The sequence below is a fragment of the Coptis chinensis genome, chromosome 9 (assembly GCF_015680905.1).
Source record: "Coptis chinensis isolate HL-2020 chromosome 9, ASM1568090v1, whole genome shotgun sequence".
Taxonomy (NCBI): Eukaryota; Viridiplantae; Streptophyta; class Magnoliopsida; order Ranunculales; family Ranunculaceae; genus Coptis; species Coptis chinensis.
Genome location: NC_141464.1, coordinates 32066867 through 32087814, shown reverse-complemented (window position 1 = coordinate 32087814; position 20948 = coordinate 32066867). Strand labels below are relative to the sequence as shown.

Here is a 20948-nt window from a genome sequence, read left to right as displayed (position 1 = left end):
CAACCATCATTATCGGTCGATTCAGTTTGGTTGCGATTGTTGCTTGATGAGATAGAAGATACATTCATATGGCTATTTAAAGCCCCGGCTTGCGTACCATGGGTGGTCGTCATGACCGCAATCATCACCGAGGATAGAAGCGATGACAAAGAGCCATTGCCAAAGTGTTTCTAATACTACGTCATCGTTCTCGTCTTTGGCATATTATGCAGAAATTCCAGAGAAGATGTCATTTACCAAATTTGAGACATTGGTAACCGAGTTGAAGAACACTATTTCTTTTTAGATAGGATTGTTGATTTTGAGAGAAGATGGTGTACAATCATTGAGAAGTATGAGTTGTCTGAAAATCCTTGGTTGACGAGATATATTCAATCGCGGGGAAAATGGGTTCCTTGTTATCTCGATTGGCACCTTTTTGTCGGTATGCACCACGATCGGGTCGAAGAAATCGATGAATGCTCATTATGACCAGTTTGTCAATTCGGCGACTACGCTTTATGCAGTTTTGTACATGGTAATGAGAAGTCTTTGACTTTGCTTGCTAGGAAAGAAAGAGATTCCATTACGCATCGAGAGCATAGTTCACCTGATTGTTGCCTAACGATGCTTTCATCCTTATGCATGCCGCGAAGGTCTATACGATCTCAATATTCAATAAATTTAAAGAGCAACTAGAAAAGGCAAAGATGGAGTACAAAATTGATGGGGAACAAATTGACAGGTATGGAACCGGAAGCTACATGGTGAAATGGAGAGACCCGCTGAAGAATTCAGTTTGGAGAGTGAGTTTCGATAAGAGGAACCTTAGAGGAGATCATGAATGCAAGTACTTTCAGTTTATGGGTTTGCTTTGTGGTCATATCTTAAAGGTTTTTATGCGATACGAGATTGAAGAGATTCCAAACCATTTTAGATTGACGCGGTGGATGCAAAAGTCTAACACTTATAGAGCGGAGTTTGATACTGGATTTGTGGGTCGGAATGTCTCAAATGAACCTTTGAGAGTGGCTCATTCTATCAAGGTTGCTTCTCGAGTGGCTTACGATCGTCCGCATACTTTTGAGGGTTATTCATATTTTATTGAAAAGATTGGTGAAATGGCTATTGAAATTTCAAAGTTTAATGAGACTTCCTACAAAGGAGGCGTTTGGTTTCGAGCCTCGATTCTGCGAGCCTCCAGTTGCAAAGCCTCCGGATTCTTTGAGCCTCGATTCGCGAGAGCTTCGATACCTTCGGTTAATACATCCGCAGTTTTTTTTATTTGAATGTTTAATTTGATATAAATTTAGTGTTTAATTCGGTGTTTAATTTGATATAAATATTTATTTTAATTCGGTCTTTATTTCAGCTATTGATTTTGAATCCCAACATTTCTCAAACAAAAGGGAGGGGGGAAGAAGAAAGCGGATAGATGGAAATCCCCAAAGAGATAGCCCTAAACAATTCGGGGAAGAAAGTGTCACAGATGTGAATGATTGCTAACCATGACTAGAAATTGTCCTGAGAAAAAATAATCGTAATCTGTGGATTGTAAGTATAGATTTATTCAAAACTCTTTGATTCTAAATGTTCACTAGTTCTAATGATATTTTTTTTATCTGTAGCGTCATGGACTTCATTGATGTCCGGACTTGTTAATAGTGGTTTAGATATGGCACCTTGTTAGAGTTTTTATCAAGTGTTGTTAAGTTGAACCGCGGTATGGGGTTGTGTTCTATTGCATCATTATGTCCATTGGATAGTATCTAATGTTATTCTGTTAGGCTCTAGATATGAAACATCATAATGATAGACCCGGTGCTTTTTGATAACTTCTTTCTCCTTTTTTTATTTTCAAATTTTAATATTCTTTGGTTTAGGTTACATTTGGGGAGTTTAATTAGACTGAGTTCTAATCTCATTGATATTGTAGAAAGAGAAGTATGGCTCGAGGAGAAATGGAGAATCTGGAGGCAAAGCTTTGCTTTGAACTTTGAAAATAAAAAGGAGAAAGAAGTTATCAAAAAGCACCGGTCTATCATTATGATTTTTCCTATCTAGAGCCTAGCTAGCGTACAACATTAGATACTATCCAATGGACATAATGATGCAATGGAACACAACCCCCACCGCAGTTCAACTTAACAACACTTGATAAAACTCTAACAAGGCTGCCATATCTAAACCACTCTTAACAAGTCCAGACATCAATGAAGTCCATGACGCGCAGATAAAATATCATTAGAACTAGTGAACATTTAGAATCAAAGAGTTTTGAATAAAGCTATACTTACAATCGACAGATTACGATTATTTTTTCTCCTGACAATTTCTCGAGTCATGGTTAGCAATCTATCCACATCTGTGACACTTTCTTCCTGAATTGTTTAGGGCTATCTCTTTGGGGGATTTCCATCTATCCGCTTTCTTCTTCCCCCTCCCTTTTGTTTGAGAAATGTTGGGATTCAAAATCAATAGCTGAAATAAAGACCGAATTAAAATAAATATTTATATCAAATTAAACACCAATTAAACACTAAATTTATATCAAATTAAACATTCAAATAAAAAAAACCTGTAATGTATTAACCGAAGGCTCTGCAACTGGAGGCTCTGCAACTTCTGCGTCTCCTTTGTAGGAAGTCTCATTAAACCCTCAAAAGTATGCGACGCATCGTAAGCCACTTGAGAAGCAACCTTGATAGAATGAGCCACTCTCAAAGGTTCATTTGAGACATTCCCGACCACAAATCCAGTATCAAACTCCGCTCTATAAGTGTTAGACTTTTGCATCCACCACGTCAATCTAAAATGGTTTGGAATCTCTTCAATCTCGTAGCACATAAAAACCTTTAAGATATGACCACAAAGCAAACCCATAAACTGAAAGTACTTGCATTCGCAGTCTCCCTCTAAGGTTCCTCTATCGAAACTCACTCTCCAAACATAATTCTTCAGCGGGTCTCCCCATTTCACCATGTAGCTTCCGGTTCCATACCTCTCAATTTGTTCCCCATCAATTTTGTACTCCATCTTTGCCTTTTCTAGTTGCTCTTTAAATTTATTGAATATTGAGATCATATAGACCTTCGCGGCATGCATAAGGATGAAAGCATCGTTAGGCACAATCACCGTGAACTATGCTCGGTCGCGTAATCGGAATCTCTTTCTTTCCTAGCAAGCAAAGCCAAAGACTTCATTACCATGTACAAACTGCATAAAGCGTAGTCGTCCGAATTGACAAACCGGTCATAATGAGCATTCATCGATTCACTTCGACCCCGTTATGTGCATACCAACAAAAAAGGTGCCACCGAGATAACAAGGAACCCATTTCTCCCGCGATTGAATATATCTCTGTCAACCAAGGATTTTTCGACAACTCATACTTCTCATTGATTGTACACCATCTTCTTTCAAAATCAACAATCCTATACTAAAAAAAGAAATAGTGTTCTTCAACTCTCGGTTACCAATGTCTCAAATTTGGTAAATGACATCTTCTCTTGAATTTCTGCATAATATGCCAAAAGACATGAACGATGACGAAGTACTAGAAAACACTTTGGCAATGGTCATCGTCATCGCTCTATCATGGTCGGTGATGATTATGCGGTTATGCGCCCACGACCACCCATGGCTGCAAGCCGCCTTTAAATAGCCATATGAATGTATCTTCGTCTCCTCATCAAGCAACAATGCGCCAACCAAACTGAATCGACCGATAATGATGGTTGACTCCAAAGAAAAGGGGCAAAAGGCATGGAATATGCATTGGTACGATATGTGGTATCAAAAGACATAACATCCCCGAAATATTCATATCGGCATCGAGACCTCCCATGAACCCGTAAAAGTTCACCGCTAAATCCCATTTTCATCTAAATCAATAGCGTAATAGAACCGGGGATCCTCGGCACTCTTCTACATAAAATATTGCAAAGACGGGCGGTTGCATCACCTTCTTTAGGCATCTTTTCGGTCAAACCATAATAATGGTTCCAACAATCTTTCAGTGTAAACCCAACTTCCTCTCCATGGAAAACAGATGCCACTTTCCCAACGGATAAACCGGTTATCACTAAATATCTCGGTCAAGCACTTCACCGCCCGGGGCATATGTTTGTTAGTTTTCATGCAAATTCTCTTCGATGGGGTCACCAGACTATGACTATGGTCATTTTGAGCAATGCTAACCTCGTATATCTCTTCATGTATTCTTTTCTTAATACGAATTCTAGCTTGGCAACCCATTAATCGATAGTTGATGTATTTCTTAATCGGACTTGATCTCTCTTGTTAGAAACCTCTTCATGTGAGCAAACCAGTAAACAACCACTAACCAAATCCACCTGATTTTGTTGCTTGGAAGTCGTCCGAACACGAGTCTCAAATCCCTCTTGTTGACCATACTCTTTGTAATAAGTCTTTGCCTCATCAACACTTGTAAAAGTCATTCCTATATAAGGAGCAGCTAATGTTTGCGTGCCTTGAACGGGGGCTTTAGTAGATCTAAGACCCAACTACACGCTTCTTCGATATTGATTGATGTCTCTGTCTCCATTTCTATAAATCGAAAAAATTAAAAATATAAATAACTTAAACGAATAAAAATCCCAATGTACATAAACAAAGGTAAATAACTTAAATATCAAAACTCGACAGAGTTCAAAACTCTCGACGAGTTAACCAAATATGCTTACTTCACCAACTCTGCCGAGTTCAAAACTCGACAGAGTTCACCGAATATGCTAGTTCACCGAACTCTGACAGAGTTCAAAACTCTGACAAAGTTCACCGAATATGTTAGTTCACCGAACTCTGACAGAGTTCAAAACTCTGAAAGAGTTCAAAACTCTGATAGAGTTCATCGAACTCCGACGAGTTCAAAACTCGACATGAATGAAGAATACGACAGAGTTCAAAACTCTGACAGAGTTCACCGAATATGCCAGAGTTCACCGAATATGCTACTTCACCGAACTCTGATAGAGTTCAAAACTCTGATAGAGTTCATCAAACTCGACGAGTTCAAAACTCGGCGACGAATCACGGCATGAAGAATACGACAGAGTTCACCGAACTCGAAAGAGTTCAAAACTCGGCGAATCAATACGACAGAGTTCAAAACTCGGCGAGTTCACCGAATATGCTACTTCAACGAACTCGACAGAGTTCAAAACTCGAAGAGTTCAAAACTCGATAGAGTTCACCGAACTCGACAGAGTTCAAAACTCGGCGAATAACGGCATGAAGAATACGATAGAGTTCACCAACTCTAAAAGAGTTCAAAACTCGACAGAGTTCACCGAACTCGGCGAGTTCAAAACTCCTCGACATATAAAGAATACGACGAGTTCACCGAACTCGAAAGAGTTCAAAACTCGACAGAGTTCATCGAACTCCGGCAGTTCAAAACTCGGTATCACGGCATGAAAAATACGACAGAGTTCAAAACTCGACGAGAGTTCACCGAATATGCTACTTCACCGAACTCCTCGGCGAGTTCAAAACTCGATAAAGTTCATCGAACTCGGCCCGAGTTCAAAACTCGGCGAATCACGGCATGAAGAATAATATGACGAGTTCATCAACTCGAAAAAGTTCAAAACTCGACGGCGTATCACGATTGAGTTCAAAACTCGACGAGTTCACCAACTCCGGCGAGAGTTTACCGAATATGCTACTTCAACGAACTCGACAGAGTTCAAAACTCGACAGAGTTCAAAACTCGAAAGAGTTCAAAACTCGACAGAGTTCAAAACTCGATAGAGTTCACCGAACTCGACAGAGTTCAAAACTCCGACGAATACGGCATGAAGAATACGACAGAGTTCACATCGAACTCGAGTTCAAAACTCCGGCCGTGCACACGCATGAAAATACGACGAGTTCACCAACTCCTCGCCGAACGCATGAAGAATACGACAGAGTTCACCAACTCGAAAAGAGTTCAAAACTCTCGATTTAATACGCATGAAGAATACGAAGTTCAATCAACTCCGGAGAGTTCACCGATATGCTAGTTCATCGAACTCGACAGAGTTCAAAACTCGGCGTATAATACGGCATGAAGAATAATGACGAGTTCACCAAATTGTTGCCGCCTTTAAACGAGGTATTAATCATAACTATAATCATAGCAACCTAAATTAAATCAAAATTCAAGTTTTTATGGTATAATGACAATCCAAGTGTCAATTAAAACGTTCCAATAGGCAAGCACCATAACCAAAAGTGCACTATAGTTGAAGTGCCAAATGATACCGTCCGAGAAAAGAAGAAACCAAATGAAGAAACCGAATTGCCAAATGATGAGAAGAAGAAGCCGAGAGAGCCGTAGAGAGAGAGAACCCAATTTCGATTTTTTTTTGTTAGATCGGTTATTTTTTTCTTTTTTTGAGAAGATGACGAGGAAAATACATTTTTACCCTCATTGAGATCTTCAGATCTTGGGATCCGATCCGACGGCTCTCTAGAAGAGTGAGATAAGGGGTGTCACTAAAGAGTGGCACCCTAGACAAACCGTATATATATATATATATATATATATATATATATATATATATATATATATATATATATATATATACTTTGTCTAGAGTGCCGCTCTTATCTCACACTTTTTCTGGTCCCTTGGATCTCTTCTCTAGATCATCATATCTAATTCACTCAAAAATCACGAAATTTCAAAATTTCAAACTATTTCAAAAACAAAAAAACGCAAAATTTGTTTTCTTCTTCATCTCGGTCTTCTTCTTCTCCAAAACCCAAACCCTCTCAGCTCGCATTACAAACAATCGAAACTTTCAGCTCATTGGAGTTAACTCGTGTTTTAGTTCACAATTTTGTTCGTATCAAGTAAACAAAACTAGAACATTATGAACGAATGTGAACAACGAGATGGGAACTCATTAGGTCATCATTGGATTGCGGTAAGTTAAATGCATCTTACTTGTTGGTTTTGATTCATGTGCAAGGTTTAAGGCTCTGTTTTCTGTTTAGATGTTTTAAAGTAGATAAAATCGTGAGCCAATGTGCCTCTAAACTCTTTCGGGAGTCTAACCTGGGTGTGTGTGTGTGTTTTCCCTCCTAGATTAATGACATGATTATAGAGGATCCACAATACTAGGGTGTCGTTCATATCTCGGCAAAGGCTCTAAACATCACCTGGGGAAATGATAAAAGATTTTGGCAATGGATCAATCTATGTAAAGAAGAAACTATGTGAGCATTCTCCTTACATTGTCTCTTCTTATTTAATCAAGTATTTGGCATTGCTTAAATTTTATTCAAAACTCTTTGATTCATTTGTTCACTAGTTCTAATGATATTTTATCTGCGTCGAATATTTGATTCTATATTGGTCCCAGATGTTGTGTCATGGACTTCATTGATGTCTGGACTTGTTAAGAGTGGTTTAGATATGGAAGCCTTGGTAACTTTCATGTCTATGGATGTTAGGCCTAGTTCAGGAACACTTGTTACAGTTTTATCAGCTTGTTCTAACTTAAGAGCTCTTAAATTTGGAAAAGCTGTACATGGTTACAATTTAAGAAACTTGAGTGGAGAAAATAACATATTTGTGAACAATGCAATATTGAGTTTGTATACTAGCTGTGGGTCTATCACAAGTGCACACAGCCTTTTTGAAACAATGGGTAAGAGAGATGTTGTCACTTGGACTCCTATGTTGGGTGGTTATGCACAAAGAGGGTATTATGAAGAGGCAGTTAGGATTTTTCAAGAAATGTTACAAGGAGGAGAAGTTCAGCCTAATGAAGCTACTTTAGTTAATGTTTTACATGTGTGCTTCACTAGGGGACTTAAGTTTAGGGAAGTGGGTGCATTCTTATATGGATAGTAAGGATAACGTTGAATTTTGTTTTTTTGTAGGTCTTAAAGCTACAACCAAAGATTCAAGCTCTCCAAGCAGGAAAGGCAAAGATTCAAGCTCTATGGATTGATTTACTGCTTATATTAGGGTTTCCAATATTATCCAAAGTTCCTTTTGCATTGTGGGTCGTCCTGTTTCTGGGTTTGGTTTTTAGAAAAGGTCATCTACTTGCATAAATTTGTTAGAACATTTTCTACTGTTAAAATTGTGAGACTTGTTACTGTCGATGTGTATAATATGGTTTAGATTCCTTTGGTTGATGACTGAGGTAGAAATTATTTCTGTGAACTTAAGTTTGATTTCTGTTTGGGTATTGAGTGGTTAGGTACAATGATTTCCAACTTAAATATCCTGACTACATCCTTCATCATTTTGGTGAACTCAATCAGAGTTTTAACTAGCATTTTCGGTGAACTCTGTCAAAGTTTTGAACTAGCATTTTCGGTGAACTCTGTCAGAGTTTTAACTAGCATTTTCGGTGAACTTTGTCAGAGTTTGGTGAACTCTGTTATAGTTTTAACTAGCATTTTCGGTGAACTCTATCAGAGTTTTAACTAGCATTTTCATTATGAGACACTTTCCAGGATGACATTCCTTACCTTATGGAATCAAGTAACGGTCGCCTTGGCGCTTCGAGCCTGTAATTTCATGACAACCGGAAATAAGGCCGAAGAACCAAACCACCATTAACTTTTATTTTTATTAACACCAAATCCGGACCACCGCTAGTAAACATTAGGGGTGGGCAATGGGCGGGTCGCTAGCCCTACCTTCTAAACATTTAAAGCCCTTCGGAGCATAGATATTAGAAATCGGTCGGCCCGCCCTAAAGTCAAGATAGGGGTCGGGCCGGTCACAAGTCTAAATCTCAAGCCCGACCGACCACTAGCCCTCTTTAAGGGCTTTAGGGCGGGCTTTAGGGCCGGGCCTATATATATATATATATATTTTTTTTTTTACTACATCAGTTTTAAAACTCATTTATATTACAAAATGTACAATAATCTACAAACTCAAAGTCCAACCAATCTAGTAATAATCATGTATAAGTCCAAAAATTTAAAATGCACATCCACAATCTAATGAACTGAAGTACATCGAGAGTTCGGAATTTGTTCTTCCTTGTACTCAAACCTCACTAAAATTACATTTAACATTGAAATACATAGACAAATAATTATATTATCATTTTAAAGGAAGAAGTAATAGATATAAAGAAGAAACATAATCGTTTTGGTTAAGGTCATGGAAGTTGTTAAACTATTTGTAATATCATAAATTATTTCTATAATAGATTCAAACAAATATAATATTACCTTTCTTCTAATTTAAAAGTGATTCAAGCTTTGTATATGGAAATGAAAATATTGGCTTTTGAACAAGTGATGGAGAAAGGTTTGAGATTACAAATGTCATTTTTCCTCCGACAAAAGGTGTTTTTGGTTTCTATGTTACAAATGTCCGCTCAGATTTTGCTTTAATGGTGTGGAAGGAAATCTTTAGTTTTAGACTTGGCTTGGATGTGAATAAAAATATAATTTATAAGAAATAAGTGAGAAAAGAAATTGAGAATAATAAGTTATGGACTTTGACTTGATGATCAAATGAATAAAGTCTTATTTTTTATTAGGCTAGTGCTCATTGTTCTTCATGGTCGCTAAGTTGACAAGTTTTTGTTATATAAAACAAGTTATTGGAAGTACCCTGGGTGTAAGTGATAAATTACAAAGGACAATGTTATTTTAATTGAAAATATTTAACAAAGAGTTGGACAATTATGGTATGTATATTTATAGTGAAAGTATGAAACAAGGCGGGTTAGGGCTTGGTTAGTGGTCGGCCTATGTTTTAGAATCTTAGTTTAACCCCGCCTTTATAAGGCATTAGGGCGGGCGCCGGCCCTAAACTATTTTAGTTGTGAGGGCTTTATAAGGGCTTAGGGTCAAAGAGTTGGAAATTCCCACCCCTAGTAAACATCATGTCAAAACTCAAAACCCGCTAGTTGAGTTTTAGTTCGGCTTCTAACTTCGAATTTGCAATCGCAATTACTGTTTTTGTTTATTCTGTTTTCAAGCTCATTAGAAGTGCGCTGGGGACTAATAAATCTCTATGGCCTTTGGATTCTAAATTTTGATGATGTAAATATGTAATCAATAGAAGTTGTATTACAAAGCGTGACTTGGAATACTAAAAATTCATAATAAGATCCATAGTACAAAATATCGCGATATATCGCGATATTTTCCGATATATATCGAGTTTTTAGAAAAAGATATGAATATATCCAGGATATGAATTGGATACATTCAAATGTAAAATGTGCAATTATCGTCGATATATCCTCAAATATCACGATATTAGCACGATATATCGATATTTTGAAAATATCGTGATACATACTAACTGCTATATTGTAGTGTTGTTATTGCAAAGAGAAATGGCTCTTTCAAAGGATTGGTTTTCTTGGTTCTAGTTTCGATGGTCGTTGCTTTCATAGGTGGTGCTGTTGAATCCAGACCACTGCCCCTCTTGGAGCAAACAAGTAAAGAATCAAGTTAACCTTCTTCCAACAAAATAATAAAGTTAACCTTCATTCCCAAATTCAATACCCACCTCTCTTTTATGTTATATATACAAATATCTGTCTGTGCCTAGCGTTTGTCTTGGTTGTGGTGGATGTTTCTTGTTTCTAGATGCTTGCGAAATTGATGGCCTGAATGATTCCACACAGGTATGAGTTTTTGTATTGTTATCATCTCCTTCTCTCCTTCGTACCCTGGTTTATTATGTCTGTAATCCCTTTCTCACCACTTGATTTGCCAGGATTTGTTCATCATTGGGGCAAGCAACAGACCTGATCTTATTGATCCAGCACTTTTACGGCCTGGCCGATTTGATAAGCTTCTTTATGTTGGAGTAAACTCTGATGTATCTTGACACCAAAGAGGATATAACAAATATGAAGTTATTTATGGAATCTATTTCTTAGTTCCAGGTTGTTCTTCCAAATTTCTTTGAGGGGAAACATTAGTAATTGGTTTGATCGTCTGTCCTCCCTCTCTCACGGATTCAATTTTTTTTTTGTTCGAAACTTTGAATCCCTTTTTAATTATATATCGTAAAATATCGCCAAACTATCGACGATTATTTGATATTTGTTGATATATCGACGATATTATCAAATGTTTTTATGTAAAATATCCCCACACAAGAGGATATATCGACGAAATATATCGAAATTTCAGAAATCGATATATCCTCATATCCTGATATTTTGTACTATGATAAGATCAACATAAGTTAAAAACACCAATGAGATTGCATTACGTGTATGAAAAACCTTAATATTCCAACCTGAATTTCACATGGTAATAATATTTCAAACACACCATAAGCAAATGAGAGTGCCAGTAAAAACTTGTCTCATCAAGTATCTAATATAAAGCTTAACAGTGAGAAGATGAGTTCCTCCGATCAGTCAAAGTATGACAGCATCTTGATTAAAAAACAATTTACCATACCATTCAAGGTTACGAAGACCAGGATGAAATTCCTTACCTTCTCACATAAGAGAATTCAAAACAATCAAAACAAACACTCCCTACTATACCAAGTCTGGCATTTTAAAAGGTACCTTACATTACATCAAGTATTTATGCACCTTCAGAGTATTACAACACTAAGTATTACAATCTTTAGTATGTATCTTCAAAGTATCTTCTAGTCTAGTCTACTCCAGTCCGAGTTGGATCCTTAGTTCTTCTGGCAAAATACACTGGTAAGAGCTGTCCTAGAGGTTAATGAGGCCTTGAGAATGGAGCGAGCCTGCATTAGAAATCAACTGGCATTAAGCAATCTTCAATAATATTTGGTGACAGAAAGCTTTCAGATACTCAAACTAGACTATTAAACAATAAGCTTCCACTCAGGATATTCCCTTGAAACAACTCTGTAAGTCAGAGTATAACAACCTACCATAATGCAGATGTTGTTGGTTTGGTACAGTGTGAAACATTGCAACTGCAAAATCCAGATACACTAATTATGTAAGGGAAACTAATCTAATCGGCTTTGTTTTGATTTCTCTGGGATGATCTAGATAGCAGTCACACTATAATGTACATACAATCTCATGATTATGTGTTATGTTTATATATATTGCAACTACTGGCTACTAAAAATTTAAATAATTTATGCAAACTCAGATTCGCTCATTTGCCATCTGCCAATGTTGTGAGTTGAGAATTCTTATACTAGTATCCCATTTACCAATCACTTTTGCAGTCTACAAAGCATGGCAATACAACATTTACTCAAATTGTAGCATAACTTAAGTTATTGCTGATATATATAGAAGTAAATACTGAACCGTTAGTGCTTTCGATATAGGAAGCAATTGGCGCTAGATACAAGTATTCTCAAACAAGTTCATAGAAAAATTATGTTCACGAAATCAAGATCAAAGCACACAAAAAGAAATTGCTATTTCAAAGTATAGTGAGCCTTCTTATACATATAGTATTCCATTAAGAGAACTATACGAGATTAAGGGAATACCATTACTTGACGTCTTGACCAGTATATGGAGAGAGTGTGTTATTCACTTAGCCATTTCATATAATACATGATTAGTTTGGGCAAAATAGAGATTCCGATATGGATGAAATTTGAAGTTTACAAGTTAAGTATTCTACAAGTAGATGCATTTTGACACAAATCATTTCATATATGCCAAATAATTCAAGAGAAAATAATTTTTAGTGATTCACATAAATGAATCCAAATCCTCCGCGTGGAGGGAAGGTTGGAATGCCCTCATCCTTCAATGAAATACATGCGATAGTTGGTGTGAATGGGGAACTTGGTGTATTAACAAATAACACGAAATAACAATGGACAATTTCACTTGTCCGTATGATTTTTCTAAATTCAAGACCCAACCAAAAGTTGCACTTTAATCAAGTTTGAACAAATAATTTCAAGAGAGAAGTGATGACACAAGATTTTACCTTTTTTTCACCCATGACAATTTTGTTCCTCTAAACAACCTGGATTTCTTAAGAAATCCATTTCCTCTTTTAACAACTGTATCAAGAAATTTTGGGTTTCCTCTTTTAACCAATTTGTTTGAATAATTTATGAAATTTGTTTAAAGGGTTTTGGTTTTGGAGAAGAAGAAGAAAACAAGTTTCGCGTTTTTTCGTTTTTTTGTTTTTGAAATAGTTTGAAATTTTGAAATTTCGTAATTTTTGAGTGAATTAGATCTGATGATATAGAGAAGAGATCCAAGGGACCAGAAGAAGTGTGAGATAAGAGTGATTGTATAAGAGTGGCACTCTAGCCTAACCGTGTGTGTATATATATATATATATATATATTCACCATATGTAAATAAATGAAATAAACATTCTCTTATTTGTATTAGTGACGTCACATTTGACGAAAATAGCTGATGGATGAAAATTTAAGTTCGTATAATGATGAAACTTGGCAATCTCTGAAGTAACTTCTTTCCCTCTCTCTTTGGAGAAATCCACAATTGTTATATATATTCCTTTTTTCGCTAGTGCTAAACTAATTGCTTTACCGATTCCTGATGCAGCACCAGTGATGAGTGCTGATAGTCCTGCTTTAAGTTCCATTATTTTTTTTTATAAGGGTTTGGGGATTGGACTGGCTGCTGAGGAATGTTTTTTTATTACCAAAAAGAAAATGTTTTTTTGCGTTCTCGTAGTTAGTGTTATATTTGTATTTGTGTGTCGACCTGTCGTTATCTGGAAGAAAAGATTAACGCCAAATGCGGTATATTACACGTGTGATCCTTTTTGTCAAGTGGACACGTCATTCAGTTGAAATTGTCGATATCGCGACCTCCAAATCTCGGCATGTCATTAGTTATTCATACTTGACACTCAAGCTTGAAAATTTTGATGATCAGAAGATTAAAAATGGTAAAAGAAAAACAATGCAAAACTATTGGTAACTTTTACATACATACTATTAATTCTGTGAGATGGAAACTACTTTTCTTCATTTTCTAAAAGTATAATAACAGAAGTCATGATTAGCAATAATTCAACTATAAACGTATAGGTTCCAACTAACTTCATCTTCTGCCTGTGAGGTTCAACGTCATTAGTCTCCTCAAATATAATCACAATAGAGAAAAAGGATTCAAGAGATTGTGAAGCAAGTAATTATGTTCTCCCCGGTCTGAGGACTCTTTTAAGCCTATGGACAACCAAGATGAGCAGCAAAAGAAGAGAGATGATATGGCTCTAGAAGAAGAGAAACCACAAGAAGATCGAAGACTTATCAACAAAGCCAGAATCATCTACCATAACATCACCCTCAACTTCTCCTTCTCGTGAATTTTTCTCTCCATCCATCATCGACAGGACCCAACATAACCAACTATTTCGCAATTATTGATTTGTCCCCAGTCAACGAAATTTTCTTCCATGGATACCTCCTCCCACTCCATCTCATTTCTCCAAATAATCCTGTCTCTCCTCGTTCTTTGAACAATCGTTTAGACAGTTTCAATCTTCTTATTAGAGATGTATCCCAAGATTGTAAAAACGAAGACGACAACGTGGATAGCATTATCAAAAGAAACATCAGTGCTAGTACGACTACTAGTAGCACTACCAACAACATCCATAGTAACGCTGGTGGGATGATAAAGGGAAGAATCAAAATGAAGTATATACCCTCTTTATGGTTTACAAAATGGCGGAAAGGATCTGAAGTGGGTGGAAGGAAAGAGGAGAAGAAGAACAGAGTGAGACTTGAATTATGTCAAACTCTTAAGAGGTATCTAAGGAAGATTCGACCGAAGTTTTTCTACGAAGAGAAGAGGGAAAATCACCAATTTCGCAGGTGTTCGTGTTCATTCATAGATAATGCACGTTTCAAAGAGAAGCAACAATGCTTAGGAAGAAGAGGGGGGTTATCAGCACTTGCAACTATGCAGACTTCTCCAACAAATACGGAATTTCTTACTATTGACAGTTTTATGACCTGTCAGACAAGTGAGAGTTTCATGGAAGAGTTGTAAACTGCAATCCAAGCTACCATTGCACTTTGCAAAAACTCTAGAGCAAGAACTCTAAGTCTTTCTTGTTCTTTGTTTTGACAATTTCTTACATCGCTTATAAATACGGAGAGACCTCTCATTCCAGACAAGGTCATCTTTACTTTTCAAGATCCAATTTTTATTTCTCAGATCCGTTAAAATAAGCACAAATAACGAAACCTAGCTTCAACAATTTGGAATTCACAGGTTTTGAGTTAAATATATATACCATGAAATCGTCACCTCATGCTTCTTCAATTCTCTTTATAAGCTTTTCTCCTTGAAATTATTCAAAGCCGAAATAACCCCTTTCAAATGAGTGACAAAAAAAATCAAAACCACAAACCAATTCAAAACAAAACAAAAAAATCAATCAAAATCAATTTAAAAAATTATTACTTTAAATAATCTGGATCTGAAAACTCTTCTTCATCTTCTTCTGAGTTGGTGGAGTTGGTGGAGTGTGTGTGGAGAGAGGGAGGAGACTGGAGAGTGTAGCGGCGGTGAGAGAGAGCGAGAGGAAAGAAAGTAAAGTTATGTTTTATATTTCAATTTGCAACACTTCTCAAACGATTTTTAAGCGTTGGCAATTAATTTATGAAATTCACCGAAATAAAATAACGCTTTATAACATTGTTAACGCTATATAAGCGTTGGCAACTTACTAATATTAAATAACCGTTGCAAAGCAAAAAAGGTCCGTGTTGCAGATCTCTACACTATATGATAGTCGGGTCTTCCGGAAGCCTCCTCAACTCTCGAGTAGGCAAATTTAAATCTCCTTATTTACTTAATTTATAAACACCTCCCTCACTAAATTTAGAATAAGCCCCACTTTTATTAATATAATTTGAATAAGGTCCTTTTTTAATTAATAATTTAGAAACGCCTCTCTAATGGTCACTTAAATTAAAAAATTATGTACTTTCATTTCCCACATTGAAATTAAAACAAGTCCTATTTTATTATTGATAATTTAAAAGAACATCCCTAATATCACTTAAATAACATAATCATCTCTCATTTTGTTTAAAAAAATAAATAGATGAGTCTCTCCTATATAATTACAATTACAATTTACAATTATAATCTAAATAAACCATGCTAACTATCGATCTCGAGGGACGGGTTTCAAGACTTAAAAAAAATGATGGCGTAGCAAGGTTTGCATACTTGTATCCTATTATGGTGCATAACACACGAAATCTAAGGCAATTTTCGTCTAAGTTATGGGGCGAACCCAATATAGACAAATAGAGCTTCAGCTACGCGAGTTGGGAGATTTACTGTGCAAGACATAGAATGTCCTGACCCGTGTGAATAGCTCGGTGATATAGACAACCCTTAGTAAGCAAAACTTATCTCAAACCGCCCTTAAATTGCATTGTTTTATGGGTTGGTCTGTGTAGAATTTATTTTGTTTTTAGAAAATCACATGACTAGTACGTAATGTATCGAGAATCTAGTATTAATAGAATAGAGAAAACAACAGTTTTCAAACAGAAATGAAAAATAAAGAAAAATGAAAAATTATATATTCGCTCCACATGTTCACACTTACTCAAATGACAAGTTGAGTAAAAAGTGTTTTACAAATAATATGAGAGATATACGTGGACTAAGGCTCCAGCACTTACAGCCACACACTTCAAGTAGAGTGATCCAGTTATCTTATTGATGTATTCCTTTTAAAGCAAAAGATGGGATGGAATGGGGAAGAAATACAACGTGGAAAAGATGATTTAATCCTTGTAGATAAAATCTTCATGAAAGAGTTTTTAGTGCTCATGCTTTGTTCACCTCAATCGTTGCTTCAAATAGCATTATGTTTGATGTTTTAGGGTTTGGAATTATGCTATCCCAAATAGCATTATGTTTTATGTTTTAGCATTTGTTGCTTCAAATAGCATTATGTTATCTGTCACCTCACTTGTTGCTTCAAAGGCTGTGTTTGATGTTTTAGGGTTTGGAATAGCTTGTCCTGGGAACACACCTTTTTGGGTTTTGTCTTGGGCTAACAAGTTTAGAGATTGTTGCATGGATTCTAGGATTTGAGTTTGTTGTTGCATGACAGATAGCATTATTCCAGTGGGCTTATCTGTTTGAACACTAGTTGATGGTGTAACTGGAACTAGGTCTTTTTTGTTGTTGATAGGTGGGTTTTGGTAGTTCTAGTTAAATTGGGATTGAACCAATGCTCTGTTCTGATTGTTATAAGTAACTTGTCCTTGTCATTGTTTGAATATATTTGGTGGTTTGTTGAAACCTGGAGGTGGTTGGGTTTGTGGAATATTCATCCATGCAAAGTTTGGATGTTGTCTCCGTGGTGCATTTGGTACATTGAAAGCACATACTTCTTTTGGTTTAAGTGATGATAGGTTTGTGATCAAGGGACAAATGACATCTATATTATTTAAGCTTAAACAGAAATTGCATGGTTAGGTATTTATGTTCATGACATGATGAGGGGTTTGGTCTTTTTGTTTGGTTGTGAGGGCATCTATCTTTCTTGTGAGGGTTTCGATTAAAGTTTTGATTTCTGGATCGAATTTCACCTAAAAAATACCACTAACCTAAGATATACTGGGTTAGGTTGAATAGGAATTATTTATATCGCCCCAATGGGTACTCTTTTCAGCTTGGTTTTCAAGAAAGGTTAAAGCTTCGATTGCACCTCTATCCAAAAAATTGTCATTACTCATGATGTCGAGGGTTACTTTGTGTTCTTGGAGAAGTCCTTTGAAGAAACATTGGACAAGAGTGGATTTTTCTAGTTTATGGTGAGGACATGAATGGAGTAGGTCAAAGAATTTATCCCATGTTTCGGAAAATGTCTTACTCGAACTTTGTCTGAAGAACTATATCTTACTTCTTATCTCTTCTGTTTTCTTCGGTGGAAAGTACTTCTTCATGAAGGAGAACACAACATTTTCCTATGTATCGAAAGAATCGGGATCTGAGAAAAAAGCCAAGCATGACTCTTACTAGCTAGAGTGAAAGAAAACACTCGTAGTTTCACTTGATTGTCGGTGATGCCCGGATGGTAGAAAGTATTGTATACTTCATGTATCCGGCGTAGATGTTCGTACGGTAACTCGTGTTTAAACCCGTGAAAGATGGGTAGAAGATTGAACACGTTTAGTAGAATGCAAAAGTCGCTCGTGAGCAATGTGAGGCGTATACAAGATGGAGGCCCATCTTGCAATGGTGTGTAGAAGTTGGAGAAAGGTTTTTCAACTTGCACTACTTCGTCGACCATCTTAGTAGGTGGAGGACAAGAAATTGGAGATTGTCTAGGACGACGTCCTCTCCTACGTGAGTAAGTTTTATTCTCGCTAATACTTGTAGTTCCTGAATGCAGTATCATGTACTTTTAGCAAGAACGAAAAACTATCCTAACATGCACAAACGATGCAAAGTATGCTCAAGCAATCGAAATTCGTTTTTGCAAGTTTGGAGTTTTGAAAACTTTGTTTGGTTTATAATTTAATATGCCTTGTTTAAGGGAACAATTGGGCTTGAGACTAGGATGGATCTACTACACGGTTCAGAAAAGTAAGCAGTCACTTCACCAAGTGGTGTGCTACCAAGAATCTTGCTCACTCACGAAGAATCTGGAGGAGGGGAGTGAGGAAGGTAGTTGGTCTACCGAAATCTGGTAACTAATTACTTTAAATCCTCGTAGCTATATTTTTGTCATTTTCCGGAGGAGCGTGACTACTTTGGGCTCTAGTTGATTGATTTTAATTTATTTTTTTGGTCTAGGGCTTCAAGAATCAAGTAACGTCCGATTTATCTAAATTGGGGAATAACTTCTCAATGGTTGTTATGTGGCTCGGGTTCAGCCTTATGCGTGAATTGAAATTGCAGTGTATAATTTAAATTTCAAACAATCATGTAAGCATGCTTGAACACACAAGGTATCCTCTTACATGGGCTTCGAGGAGGTTTAGAATTTATCTATCAAGTCGTGCTTACGTGTTGCTTGAGGAGAATGCAACGTTGGTTGGCGCGTGATCTGAGAATCAAACCCAACCGTTCGAGCATTCCCTGTTTTAGGTTACAAAAAAGGTCCATTTAAAAAGCCTACAATTTGGGTTTTTAATAATTAAACAACTTTGCCTTCAAGGGCCCAAAACATAAAAGTAAACTAACACTAAAACTAATCTAATATATTAACTAGTTTAGATAGATTACATAGATTAACTAAAGCTAAACGTAATTAGAGTATTGATTACCATGTTGATTCAAAGTGCACGAGCGTATGATTCACGACTCGCCTTGCACACTTGAACTTCCTAATTAGGCAATGAAAACTCTAACTCTTGGTAAGTTGCACAACTTCAACCAAGTGTTCCACTCACACCAATCTAAATAACTAATCAAAAACTCATTTTTTTTTTCTATTTTTTATGTTTTTTTTTTCTTTTTATCTCTATCTATTACAAAATCCGAGTTTCATAGTACAACCACACACTTAAAATGAATGAACTGTAAAATCCGAGTTTCTTTTTATCTCTATCTATTATAACAAAGTCCACTGATTTATTCTATTCTATTACAAAATCCGAGTTTCATAGTACAACCACACACTAAACATAAATCAATTGTGAAAAAAATGAGGCATCACTATGCTGAGGTGGTTGGGCGGTCGCGCTCCGGCTAAGGGGCGGTCACCCAGTCGGTTTCGACCAAGTCCGTTCGTCTTCCAGCAGCAGCTTCAGCTCTTCTCCAACATATGGATCTCGAACCTGGATTTGCAAAACAATAGATCAGTAATGAAAAATAACGAAATATATCAACGAAAATTAGAAAAATAATAAATGAAAGGGTGAGAGTGATGTTTCCCTCCTTAGATGCTCAACCAAACATCCTTGTTCCTTCAATCCATGACGACGGCGCCATTTGAAGTTGTAGTTGTGGGAGTCTTCAAAAGATATTGAATGAGGTTCACCATAAATTGTTTAGAACTTGGATGAAAGGGAGTCTTGAAGGAGAAAATGTTGGTTTCTTAGCTTTAGGAATTGTTTTGCTAACTCTAGTTGAATGGAAGAACATTAGAAAATACTAGTGGATTGAAAGATTGATTGAAAGCACAAACATTGAAAGAAATGAATTGATTGAATTGAAGAACAAACTTGAAAGAAATAACTTGATTGAATGAAGAACAAAAACTTGAAGAAATAACTAGATTGAAAATGAAGAACAAAAAGTAATTAACTTGAATGTAAAATGACTTGAAAATAAAATCCTACATGAGACTAGAATAAGTCTAGGTGCATTCTCTTATCCTACTTTTGAGTTCTGATTCCCCTACTTTTACAAAAGACTGATTTACCTTCTCCCATTCCATTTGAGACACTTCACCAAATTTGTTTTATGTTTTTGCTTTTTGCTTTTGCTTTTTGATTTCTTCTTGATTAAGATAGGTTTTAGAGAAAGCCTTCTTTTGTGTCAATGACATCTATCTCTGGTCTTCTTAGTGAAGAACTTGACTTTCAGCTATCTAGTTTGGAGTCCTTGACCTTTGACATTTGACTTTGACTTTTTCATAGTAGTTTTGAGTCTTCATAATAAGCGTAAATAAGGCTCATTTTTGTGTTAAGATGCAACTTTTAAGATACGTGGTCTGAATTGCTCTGTAACCTGAAAAAGACAATAAAAGTTATGAGTTGTCTTTTCATTATGCATATGAAGGGTTGTAATGCAGTAATGTAAGGGTAATAAAACGCATTTGGGAGCTGATAAGTCATCTTAACACTTGTATCAACATACTATTTTTTTAACACTTGTATCAATATACTATTTTCAATTTCACAAAACTAGCAATATGTTAGCATCCGTTAGTTAAGTGATGATATGTCCATTTATTTTTTTATTTTTTATTTTTTATTTTTTTTTTTGTATTTTCCACCCGGCATAACACTAGGACATGATGTAGCAAAATGTGCAACCTAAGCTACATTCCATTTCGTAATATCAGTACCATGA

The 20948-nt window shown here is 36.3% G+C and overlaps 2 long non-coding RNA genes and 1 pseudogene across 2 annotated transcripts; 2 read left to right on the top strand and 1 right to left on the bottom strand.

The window, feature by feature from the left end:
- Nucleotides 1–10482: 10482 nt before the first annotated feature.
- On the top strand, nucleotides 10483–10867 carry LOC147475578 (uncharacterized). The gene is made up of 2 exons (XR_015209213.1): nucleotides 10483–10610; nucleotides 10703–10867. It is a non-coding gene; the product is annotated as an uncharacterized LOC147475578 (long non-coding RNA).
- Nucleotides 10868–11353: 486 nt separating this feature from the next.
- Nucleotides 11354–15514, bottom strand: LOC147475576 (uncharacterized). Its single transcript, XR_015209351.1, has 3 exons — nucleotides 15357–15514; nucleotides 15187–15265; nucleotides 11354–11704 (listed from the first exon to the last, which is right to left on the bottom strand). It is a non-coding gene; the product is annotated as an uncharacterized LOC147475576 (long non-coding RNA).
- LOC147475577 (BRI1 kinase inhibitor 1-like) lies at nucleotides 14223–15088 on the top strand (annotated as a pseudogene).
- Nucleotides 15515–20948: the final 5434 nt, after the last annotated feature.